Source organism: Triticum aestivum, chromosome 5B (assembly GCF_018294505.1).
Source record: "Triticum aestivum cultivar Chinese Spring chromosome 5B, IWGSC CS RefSeq v2.1, whole genome shotgun sequence".
Taxonomy (NCBI): domain Eukaryota; kingdom Viridiplantae; phylum Streptophyta; class Magnoliopsida; order Poales; family Poaceae; genus Triticum; species Triticum aestivum.
The window spans coordinates 359,662,418-359,674,004 of record NC_057807.1 but is presented as its reverse complement, the minus strand read 5'-3'; positions in this window follow the sequence as shown (position 1 = coordinate 359,674,004).

Below are 11,587 nucleotides of genomic sequence, written 5' to 3'. Positions count from 1 at the left end.
ATGGTCCGGAGGTAAAGATTTATATATAGGAAGTCCTGTTTCGGCCATCGGGACAAGTTTCGGGGTCATCGGTATTGTACCGGGACCACCGGAAGGGTCCCGGGGGCCCACCGGGTGGGGCCACCTGCCCCGGGGGGCCACATGGGCTGTAGGGGGTGCGCCTTGGCCTACATGGGCCAAGGGCACCAGCCCCTAGAGGCCCATGCGCCAAGATAAAGGAAAAAGGGAAGAGTCCTAAAGGGGGAAGGCACCTCCGAGGTGCCTTGGGGAGGATGGACTCCTCCCCATCCTTAGCCGCACCCCTTCCTTGGAGGAGGGGGCAAGGCTGCGCCTCCCCCCTCTCCCTTGGCCCTATATATAGTGGGGAAAAGGAGGAGCAATCATACCGAAGGCCTTTGGTTGCCTCCCTCTCCCTCCCGTGACACATCTCCTCTCCCGTAGGTGCTCGGTGAAGCCCTGCGGGATTGCCACGCTCCTCCACCACCACCACGCCGTTGTGCTGCTGTTGGATGGAGTCTTCCTCAACCTCTCCCTCTCCCCTTGCTGGATCAAGGCGTGGGAGACGTCACCGGGCTGTACGTGTGTTGAACGCGGAGGTGCCGTCCGTTCGGCACTTGGTCATCGGTGATCTGAATCACGACGAGTACGACTCCATCAACCCCGTTCACTTGAACGCTTCCGCTTAGCGATCTACAAGGGTATGTAGATGTCCTCTCCTTTCTACTCGTTGCTGGTCTCTCCATAGATAGATCTTGGTGATATGCGTAGGAAAATTTTGAATTTCTGCTACGTTCCCCAACACTTTCTGCTTGACCATTGGATTGGGGGTAAGCCACTGATGAGACATCAAGCCGGATATGCTCACGTGGACAAGTTAGTGCCACTACCAGTTATGATGCTATGAGGGAAAACAAAACGGAAAATCACCTTTTTCATGAATTGAACCGCCGTTGCCGCGTCACATTTACTGACCGGCTCTGCTTCCGCCCACTTTGTGAATTTATCCACTGCCACCAAAAGGTGAGTCTTTTTATCCTTGGATCTTTTGAAAGGCCCAACCATGTCAAGCCCCCACACAACAAACGGCCAAGTAATTCGTATCATCCTCAACTCTTGAGCCGGCACATGAGCTCGCTGTGAAAATTTCTCACACCCGTCACATTTACTGACCAGATCTTCTGCATCAGCATGAGCCGTTAGCCAATAAAATCCGTGACAGAAAGCTTTGGCCACAAGGGATTTTGAACCGACGTGATGGTCGCAATCTCCTTCATGAATCTCATGAAGAATCTCTTGGCCTTCTTCAGGAGACACACAATGTTGAAACGCCCTAGTGACACTGCTATGATGTAACTCGCCATTGGCAATCATCATTGACTTTGACCGTCGGGTTATCTGTCTAGCCAAGGTTTCATCCTCAGGAAATTCTCCCCGGGTCATGTAAGCCAAGTATGGCACTGTCTAATATTGAATGACATGGAGAGACACCACCAACTGTGCCTCTGGGTCAGGCACAACCAAGTCTTGCTCTGTAGGTAACTTAACAGAAGGATTATGCAAAACATCCAAGAAAGTATTCGGGGGTACCGGTTTACGCTGAGATCCAAGCCGGCTTAAAGCATCGGCCGCCTCATTCTTCCTGGGATGTGCTCCACCTGATAACCCTTGAAGTGTCCAGCCACAGCATCAACCTCACGGCAGTAAGCCGCCATAAGAGGATCCTTGGAATCCCACTTGCCTGAAACTTGTTGAGCTACCAAATCTGAGTCGCCGAAGCACCTTACTCGGGTTAAGTTCATCTCCTTAGCCATCCGAAGACCATGGAGCAAGGCCTCATACTCAGCTGCATTGTTAGTACAGGGAAACATCAACCTTAGCACATAACAAAATTTGTCACCTCGAGGGGAAGCCAAAACAACTTTAGCCCCCGAGCCTTCCAACTGCCTGGATCCATCAAAGTAAATAGTCCAGTATGTGTTATCCGGCTTCTCTTCAGGCGCCTGCAACTTTGTCCAATCATTGATGAAATCCACTAGAGCTTGAGACTTGACAGCAGTACGCGACACATATTTTAAACCATGAGGCCCAAGCTCAATAACCCACTTCGCGACTCGTCCTGTAGCCTCTCCGTTCTGGATGATATCCCCAAAGGAGAAGAACTGACCACAGTGATGGGATGACCTAGGAAATACTGATTAAGCTTCCGGCTGGCCATGAACACCCTATAAACAAGCTTCTGCCAATGTGGATGCCTCTGTTTGGACTCAATAAGCACCTCACTGATGTAGTAAACTGGCCGTTGAACTGGATATTCCTTACCATACTCCTTGCGCTCCACCACAATGGCCACACCGACAGCATGTGCATTAGCAGCCACAAATAACAGCAATGGCTCCTTATCAATGGGAGCAGCAAGGACCGATGGCTCAGCCAATTGTCTTTTCAAATCCTCAAAGGCAATGTTAGAAGCATCACTCTAAACAAAGTCATCTGGCTTCTTCAACATCTGATACATCGGTATGGCCTTCTCACCTAACCAGCTTATGAACCGGCTTAAAGCAGCAATTCGACCCGCCAAATGCTGAACATCATTGATGCACTTGGGTTTTGCCAAAGAGGTGATAGCCTTGATCTTCTCCGGGTTAGCCTCAATGCCTCTGTCAAAAACCAGAAATCCCAAGAGTTTGCCTGCTGGCACACCAAAGACACACTTTGCCGGGTTAAGCATCATATTGTAGACCCGAAGGTTATCAAAGGTCTCCCTGAGATCATCTATCAGTGTTTCCTTTTCTCTGGATATCATCCACATAAGCATGCACATTGCAGCCAATCTGAGTATGAAGGCAATTCTGCACGCAACACTGATAAGCCACCTGGGCACTCTTGAGCCCAAAAGGCATAGAAACATAGCAGAAGGCCCCAGAGGGAGTAATGAAAGCTGTCTTCTCCTCGTCCTTAACTGCCATCTTGATCTGATGATATCCAGAATAAGCATCCAAAAAACTCACACGCTCACATCCCGCCGTAGCATCAATGATTTGATCAATACGCGAGAGAGCAAAGGGATCAGCCAGACAAGCCTTGTTCAAGTCCATGTAATCCACACACATACGCCAAGTGCCGTTCTTCTTGAGCACTAGCACCGGGTTAGCCAACCATTCATGACGAAATACCTCAATAATGAACCCGGCTACCAAGAGCCGATCACCTCCTCACCAATGGCCTTGCGCCTCTCCTCGTTAAAACGCTGAAGAAACTACTTGAACGACTTACATTTATTATTGCCGCCTTGGTTTGCCGGGCCAGGCTGAGGACCTTTAGCATTGCTGCTCTTCTTTCCCTTCCCTGCCTTCTCATCGTCAGACTCGGGATCCTTGGTACTACCAGAGTCAGCATATTTAACGAGAGCCGCCATCAGCTGGCCCATGTCAGAACACTCGCGCTTGAGTCGCCCCAGCTTCATCTTCAGAGGCTCAAAACGGCAATTTTGCTCTAACATTAATACTGCAGAGCAGGCATCCATTTTATCAGGGGAATGTATTATTTCCTTGACCCGGTGCACCCAATGGGTCGTGGACTCACCCTCCTGTTGCTTGCAACTAGTCAAATCCACAATCGACATGGGCTGCTTACATGTATCTTTAAAGTTCTGGATAAACTTCTCCTTTAATTCTGCCCATGAACTAACAGAATTAGGCGGCAACACCTTCAACTAATTACGAGTCGTTCCATCTAGCATCATGGTGAAGTACTTGGCCATTGCAGCCTCACTAACTTCCAGTAACTCCATGGCCATCTCATAACTTTCAATCCACGCCTCAGGCTGTAAATCGGCCGTGTAATTAGGTACTTTACGAGGCCCCTTAAAATCCTTGGGCAAACGCTCGTTACGCAGAGCCGGCACCAAACAAGGTACACCCCCGGTCCTAGTGACCACGCCTGCCTCAACTGACGCCGTCTGCTGAGCCGCCTGTTGAGCTGCTATTTCTGCTGCCTGTTGAGCCGCCAGCTGCGCTGCCTGCTGAGCCGCCAGCTGCACTGTCTGCTGAGCCGCCTGCTGAGCCGCCTGCTCAATTTGCTGACGCACTCTATCCTGATTATGCACATTAGGAGCCCCACCCTGGGCCAGGTCATACCCGCGCGGCTGATCGCGGCGCTGGGCATTGCTTGAAACAGCCGGTGAATCTAGGTGCCTTCTATAACTCTTGCTCCGGCTTGGTTGTGGGGTTGAATGAATCTTGTCTCTACTATAAGAGTATGCATCCTGCTGTGCTAAGGCTGTCTGAAGAAGAGCTCTGACCCTTCGTGTTTCAACCGTCGTTGGTGAATCGCCATCAGCTGGGAGAGCTGCCAGTCGTGCTGTCGCCGCGATCATGTTCTCCAGCGGTTTAGAATAATGACCCGGTGGTGTCTGCACATAATGAGGCGGAGCAGTACTCAGACATGGGGGTCCCATAACCTGTGGCTGAATCGGGCATGTTGGTCTCGGGTACTGCGACCCGGTTTACTCCCAGCAGGTTACTTGGTCCTGCTCCGTGTGTCTGGAAAAGGTTCCTAGGATCATAAACCGGAGGCAGACGAGATTGAGCCTTGTGGTACCTTCTCCTCATCACCTCATTTCATGCGTTCTGCTCCATCGTGAGCTGGAAAGCCTGTGACTGAATCTGCTGTGCTCGGGCATCCAGAGCCGCCCGCTTAGCGGTCATCCTGATGTCTTCCGCCGCCAGGTCTTCTTTGGCTTGTGCTATATCAAGCTTCAACTGTGCCACCTCCGCATCATGTTGAGCCTGATCCGCCGGGTTGACCATGATGGTTAACAGGGTCGTTAACTTGTCCATGAGATTCATCAACACCTGAGCCGGCTAGCGCACAGGGCCTCCTGCCCCGGCTGCCGCTGTCCCGGAGGTCATTGCCGCCGCAGTTGATGAATTTAACGCAGGTTGGGTACCTGCCATGAAGATTCCGACTCTGCTCGGCGGCTCAAAGGGGTCGGGAATACTGCTACCATCGGAACAACCCCCAAGCCTGCCGTCTTGCAGTTGATAGAACGAATCCGTCTCACCTATGGACGACTCACCATCTGAGTAGATGGTTGTCTCACTGTCGGAAACAGATCCTTCCAAAAATTCCCCTCCATGGATGCATCCCATGAAGGCACGCTTCACAGCGGGTTGAGCCCGGGCGGGTCTCGCACGCTGAGCCGTCTCGATGATGTCGGTGCAGATGTTCGGCTCAGGGCCCGGCTCGCCGATCTTGCCGATGAAGACGTGGATTCCGCCGAAGGGGACCCGGTACCCGTACTCGATTGAGCCGGGGTCGGGGCCCTAGCCCGCGTCGTCGATGTAGATCTTGGTGCAACGACTCCTGGTCATCCGGCCCACAGCGTATCCCTTGAGCCCTTCGAAGCTGCCCTTCAAGAACTCATATCCATCGTGCGCTGGCCCCACGGTGGGCGCCAACTGTCGTGGAATTGTCACGTCAGATATCCTAGCATAACGACTTAGTCGTGGAGCCATCACAACTATCAAGCTTAAAGGGGTTAAACGGGACAAAGGACACGTGGTTTATACTGGTTCGGCCCCTTGCGGTGAAGGTAAAAGTCTACGATCTAGTTTTGGGTGGGATTGCTTATGACTCGATAACGAGGGAGCGAATCCGCTTGACCTAGTTCTCAATCTGATGTTTCTTAGCCTGAACCACTGCTGGGTCGTCCCTTTATATACAGAGGTCGACGCCCAATGGCTCACAGAGTCCCGGCCGGTTTATAAATAGTGTCTGGCTCGGTCTCTCTATTCCTGTCTTACAATACAAGTTATACATACATGGAGGTTTATCTCTACAGGCCTAAAGTCGCCTCTGGGCCTTGGGCCTTTAAGTGAGCCACCATCCTCAAGTGTCTTCAATGGGCTTCGTCATAGGTGTGACCCGGCCCCTCCTGGGTGTCTCATGCCTAATAGTTATATCCCCAACAATAGACAACTGCATCATGTGCGTTTTGATGTAGTTTATCTTATTTTAGCTGGGACGTTTTTGGGCCGGCCCGTTTTATGTGACCCTTTGCCACACGCGGCCTCCTACATGTCCCTTCTAGGCGATCGCACTGCTCCGCTGACAGGGAGAGAGATCGAGAACAATCCCCTCTCCTCTCTTGCAGTTTCTCCTGAGGCATCTCTCCCTCGAGCAAAACCGCCATCGCCCGCAGCAACCACCATCGCCCGAGGAACCGCCACCCTCAAGAGGTCCTTATTCCTGCATTTCGCGTCGCCGTCCGCTCCGCGAGCCCTTGCCACTGCGCTCCCGCAACCCTTTCCTGTCCGTTACCGTCGCCGCCCCCTCCCCCCTCCCTGCCGCTGTCGCCGCACCCTTTTTTGTGGTACGTTCCGCTTGGCCTCGGTCTTGATCGTCCCCTCGTCTTGTTTTGTGATTCTCATAGTTTCTATTGTTGTTTTTGCTTGTGTAATTTTTCTGTAGGCAGTTGATTTTATCTTGTTTTGAAGTTGATAGTCGTGTGTAGCAAGGTGGATGTGACGTCCGGATTATTAAGCTACAGTAACCACACACTAATGGTACCATGTCATCGCCATTAATTTTCTAAACCTCACTTCAATCCAAACCGTTAGTCAAATTCAAATTTAAATAGCAAGTCTGCCAGTACGCAGTAGCAGGAGCGGCACCATAGTAGAACAAGAGCGGCACCATAGTAGAATATGCGGGCAGCGCGAGCGGCAGCTGCCAGTACGCCAAGATGTTGAGGACGAAGTTCGGGGCTAGATCATGGAAATCTAGCCCGTAGTAGAACATGAGCCCACGAACGAAGGGGTGAAGTGGAAACCCCAGTCCACGGACGAAGTGGGCGAGAAACATGACCCTCTCGTGGGGTCCTGGCGTATGACCTGCCCGTCGTCTGGTAGCCGGTGCGCTATGTCTGCGGCCATGTATCCGGCCGCCCGAAGATTCGCGATATCCTTCTCCTTCATGGTGCAAGCCACCCACTTGCCTCCTGCTCCGGACATGTTTAGCTATGTGGAGAAGACTTGGACTAGGGCGCTGGAGCTCGAGGGGGCAAGAGTGGGCAAAGGAGGAAGAAGGCATGGGTAAAAATGGGGAACTCTTATCCCTTTATAGAGGTGACAGAAGCGGTGCGCCTCCCCACTTGCCCGCTGGGAATCACTCACCTCCCAAGCGCCACGATTGATGGCATGGTGGGATTACCCATACCCGTATTGATGAGAATCCCATGATAAGGGGACACGATCTCTACTTCGACAAGACGTGTCAAGGAAACCGCCTCGCAATATGCGCTGTGGCTGGTTGTAGGAAAGCGGTTCCTGCGTACTGGCAGCTGCCGCTCCTGCGTACTGGCAGCTGCCGCTCGCGCTGCCCGCATGCGCCACTCGCACTTGCTGTTGCTGTGGCTTGCTGATGTGCAACTTACAGTAGGCCCAACTTGCTAATTAAAAGGTTTAAATCAATCTTTTAATAGATGACCCTATGACAATTAGGCCACACATGTGATTGACAATGGCTGGTTGCCTCCTGGTATAAAAATAATTGCACTGTTTAAAATTCGAACTAATATAATTCCAGTAATTTAAAAATATATATAAATCTTTGAAAAATTATATAAAATAATCCGTAACTCGGTTGAAAAAGTTTTATACATGAAAGTTGCTCAGAACGACGAGACGAATCCGGATATGCTCTCCGTTCGTCTGCCACACGTCCCTATCATAGCGAACCTGCAACCGTCCCCCTATGTTTCATCTGTCCAAAAATGCCAAACTTCGGGAAAACTTTCCCGGATGTTATCCCTCTTCGCCGGCATCGTGTAACCCTGTGTTAGAACATCCCTAGGACCACTTATTATTATGTCATGCATCTATGTGCTTTGTATTTACTGTTTCTTCCCCCTCTTCTTCTTTGGTGGACCCCGAGACCGCTGTCGATGCCCCTATGATCGACTACGTCGATGACGACACTTCTTCCCTTTCAGCGGAGCTTCCAGGCAAGCCCCCCTTTGATCATCCCGATATCGCCCATTTCATTCTCTCATGCTTGCATTAGATTTTGCTAATGTAATTGATTGCTCCTATTCTAATGCATAGCCTGCTTTTGTATGTGCTATTTTACCTTACCTGCTTATCCTATACTGCTTAGTATATGTTGGCTATTGACCCATCAGTGACCCCCACCTTGGTGTTGTTGCCCCTGCTTCATCATTGACGCCTCGATCAATGTGACCGACGACCAGAACCTGACATCTCACATCACCTCACGCCCCTTTTGTTGCTCGACTCTGCAGAGTTACCATCGAGTTTCGAGGGTGATACCTCACACATCACTCCTGATGAGATCTTTGTAGTGTAGCTATTTGGTCGTGGTCATCGGGGGTGATTCCTCCTTAACCTCTTCCGATACGACTCTGTCGTGCAACCGCTCAAGTGTGAACCTCGAGGGTGGTTCCTCTTATATTCACCTTGATGATTACATCGAGTGGAATACACCGAGGGTGATTCCTCGGGTTTTCCCCTTGATGTTTGGACACACGATTACCTTGACTTTACTTGAGACCTTGGTGAAAGTCGGGCGGGCCCGGAGAGCACCCGCAAGATAATTACGTGGCACGGCCGGGCATTCTAGGCCCTTGTCGTAAGTCCACGAGATGGGGCGACGGCGTCACTTTCAATCATGAGTCTCTGCTCGTCTCCACAAGCTAATAATACACTATGGTTTGGGTATTTGTTCTGAGTTGGCCTTTGGCCTTTACGCACCAACCACCATGCGAGAATAGTTATGGGCCTCGACGTCGTGGTATCAGCCGAAGCTTTGTCAGACGTCCAATTCAGCATTGTGGTCCTGTTGGGCCAGTGCCATCCAGTATGAGGTGGTGCTCGTCCCGGCTTGTCGCACAACGACCCGGAGTGCAACGAGCGATGGGCCCAGACCCCGGAGTGCTTAGGATGTAGACCGGCGAGGACCTCTCTGCTGAACCTAGGTAGGTCTGCGACGTTTTGATCTTCCGAGGCCGGGCATTGACCCAGAAAAGTGTGTCCAGCCAGAGTAATCAAGCGTGTTGGAAAACGTGGTGCACCCCTGCAGGAAAGATTATCTATTAATAGTCGTGTCCACGGTAACAGACGTTCAGACTTATATCTTGATCTTATACAACTACAAATGGATACTTAGATATGTGGCTCCGGGATTGCTTTCTCGCAGGGAGTCGAGGAAGGATCTCTGGGTGTTGTTTCTACAACATGTTTGTTAAATTAAAATGATATTCTTTACTCTTCTACATGCTGCAAGATGCTTGGAGCTGCTTGAAGATGCTAGTCTTCAATAGGCTAGGCCTTCCCCCTCTATTCTGGCATTCTGCAGTTCAGTCCACAGATACAAAACTTTCATTTGATATCAATGCATACTTAGTATAGATCTGATGCTTGCGAGTACTTTGGATGAGTACTCATGGTTGCTTTTGCTACCCCTTTCCCTCCTTCTTTCTTCTTTCCGGTTGATGCAACCATATGGTGGATCCTTGGAGCCAGATGCCACCCCCGTCGACTACTACTACGTGGAGACCGACGACGACCAGGAGTAATTAGGAGGTCCCAGGCAGGAGGCCTTGCCTCTTCGATTGTGTTGCTTTTGTGCTAGCCTCCTTAAGGCATCCTTGTTTAACTTATGTTTGTACTCAGATATTGTTGCTTCCGCCGACTCTTGTGTATCGAGCTATGTATTCTAGCCCTCGAGGCCCCTATCTTGTAATATAAAGCTTGTATTATTTTAATTGCGTCTAGAGTTGTGTTGTGATATCTTCCTGCGAGTCCCTGATCTTGATCATACACATTTACGTGTATGATTAGTGTACGATTGAATCGGGGGTGTCACAAGTTGGTATCAGAGCCGACTGCCTGTAGGATCCCCCTTTCCAACTCCTTTGCCGAAGTTGAGTCTAGTCTTTGAAAAACTATTTTACTAACATGGTTGTGTGGCTTATTGGCCCACATCGCCAATAGGTGTTATTAGGATCTTTTACTCCTCATCTATACTCTGGGACTCCGATCTCTCTTCTATTCGGGTTAAATAATTTTGTTAACTCTAACTCTAGCTTCTCGAAAATACTTTCTCCCAGAGAGCCCCTCACTTCAGATGATTGCTTGGTGCACCAGAAGATTCTAAAGATACTCTCCGAAGTTTTCTCGAGACCCTTGTGCCCTTAGCCATTGCAATCCCTACCACCGATAATCCTTATGTGTAACTACCTATGTTGTCGTTCATACCTTCATCCCCAGTTGCTCTTGTTATTACAAGATGTCCTGAAATACTCTTCGATGTTCTGAGAATTCTTTATGCTTACTGCCCTGCAGTTCCTTGCCGCATGAATATCCCTATGGATAATTACTCGCTCTTTTCGAGTATCCATTCATTCCCCATTATTCTTATGCTTCATAAGATACTTTGTAATACAATCTGAGCTTTCAATGACCTCTATCGCCTATTCCTCTAGAAGGTCTTACCTGCCTACACTCTGGTTAATTCCATATGTCTAGCAATATCCATTGACGTCCTTTGTCATTATCATCTTGAGTCTTTTGATTTGATATATTTGTGTCGCAATCATCAGTTGATCCTTATAGATTATCTTTCCGGCTCAGACGTCTTCTTGAATATGAGCTGGTTCTCGGCCAATCAGATTGCCATCGGTTGTGCCCTAAGTCTATTCAACTTATCTATTCTTGATCAGAGCGTTTGCTTATGATCCCTTGATCTGGGAATCATAATTCCTTTGCATTTGAACTCTGAATTAGTCAGTTGCTTCTATAATCTGATATCCTTGCATTCTTTCTACTTCTGGTTGAGTACTGATGCTCACATCAGATCCCTTGTGAACCACTAGATCCTTTGTGGGGTTCTATCCGACATCATTCTTCATATACAGTAACCTTGTGAGCTTTTCCTCGGATACATAATGCCTTAGGTAAATTGTATCTTCTGCTTCCTCAAACATGCTCTACTCCGAGCTTGAGTTATTTACTCGTGAAGTTTGACCCTGCAACTTCGTAGAAGACGAGAAGTAAATGGAAGGTTATGCATTGATGAAGTGGGAGTCGACCTTGAACCTTTGTGTTCATGCCCATGGAACCGGTGTGGAACTTACCATGGAAGCTTCTTGTAATAATAATCCCCTTCTGATGAGTTCATATTGTGGCTATGCTTGGTCCTTGGCAACCGTGGTTTCGACCATGACTGTTATCCTTCGATTGCATTTCTCAGACGAGTTAAAGTACTTGTCTTCTTCAGATCATTTCACCTGTCAAGCCTCTACTTTGATCTACCTTCGAGTGTTACCCTGTAGTATCTCGAGAATATCACAGAACTACATAACTTCTTATGAGTTTTTCATCAACTATTATTCTCGCCGATTCAAATTTTGCACGGGTTCTGAGTTGTTAGACACTCGAGAACACCGATAATTGATTCAAGTCTCCATTGCTTTCTTTAACCTTTCTCGTAACCTAACATATCTGAACAGTGATAATTCCCTGCTTATGTTAACACCTCGGTGTACAACTCTGTCAGTAAGACCTTG